Raw genomic sequence first — 913 nt, 5'->3', positions numbered from 1 at the left:
CGGCCGCGCTCGTATTTGGCGGGAACCGCGGCGACCCCCGCAGCCCGTGCGTCGATTGGGCGAGACTGCGTCACGTGACGTCCCGCCTCGGGAAGAGATGAGCGCCGGGAGCATCCTCGCGAGAGCCGTGACTTCCATTCCTCCCAGGGCTCCCCTATTGATATTCCCGTGGGAGGCGGGGCTTCCGTTCGGAACTCCATCATTGGCTGGGAGAAAGTGCCCTGCGATTGGGTGTCGAAGGTGTCGAGCTGAGAACTCGGCACTACGATTGGTTGAGCGCGTGGGATAGGTCGGTAGGAGGCGGGAGAGTCAGGCTCCTACGTCACCACGCGTTTTATAAGAGGCGCCGGTGACAACCTGCCATTGCGATTTGTTGAATAGATAAAAGGCTCTGAGTTTTGAGTTCATCCTCATTGGGTTTAGCAAGAAGATAGCAAGAGAAATTAAAATGATGTCCTTTTCTTATGACCAAGAAAGTTAAGTCTGGGCAGCGCTTTGGAAGCATTTAGCATGTTGTAAAAATATAGGAGGCGTCTTCAAAAAGCTTGCGAAAAATCCCAATTATGAAAAACCCGGATTTTGAATTTTTTTGTACAAAAATAAAGTCATTATTTTAATTCCATTATCCCATGAATCTTCTGAAGTCCCTCGCGTTCACAGTGAACGAATGAAATGAATGCTTCTGGTTTAGCCTTCAGGATTTTTGCACGTCGTTTTTCCTACACAGCTCTTCTCTGGGAGGATTTCTACCCACTGGCAGCTCTTAATTTGACACAAGAAGCTTTTTCTACTCTGTTCAACAAGGCTCAGTACCCGCAACACAGTTAATTTTCTTGCTGCAGCTACAACTGTGTCTATTTCTGTGTGTTATTTGACTAATAAATTAATATGTTTTCATCGCTAGCAAAATGAA

The sequence above is a fragment of the Tupaia chinensis genome, unplaced genomic scaffold, assembly GCF_000334495.1.
Source record: "Tupaia chinensis unplaced genomic scaffold, TupChi_1.0 Scaffold149964_2, whole genome shotgun sequence".
In the NCBI taxonomy this organism is placed as follows: domain Eukaryota; kingdom Metazoa; phylum Chordata; class Mammalia; order Scandentia; family Tupaiidae; genus Tupaia; species Tupaia belangeri.
The sequence above is the reverse complement of the archived record's forward strand: the minus strand, read 5'-3'. Positions refer to the sequence as shown.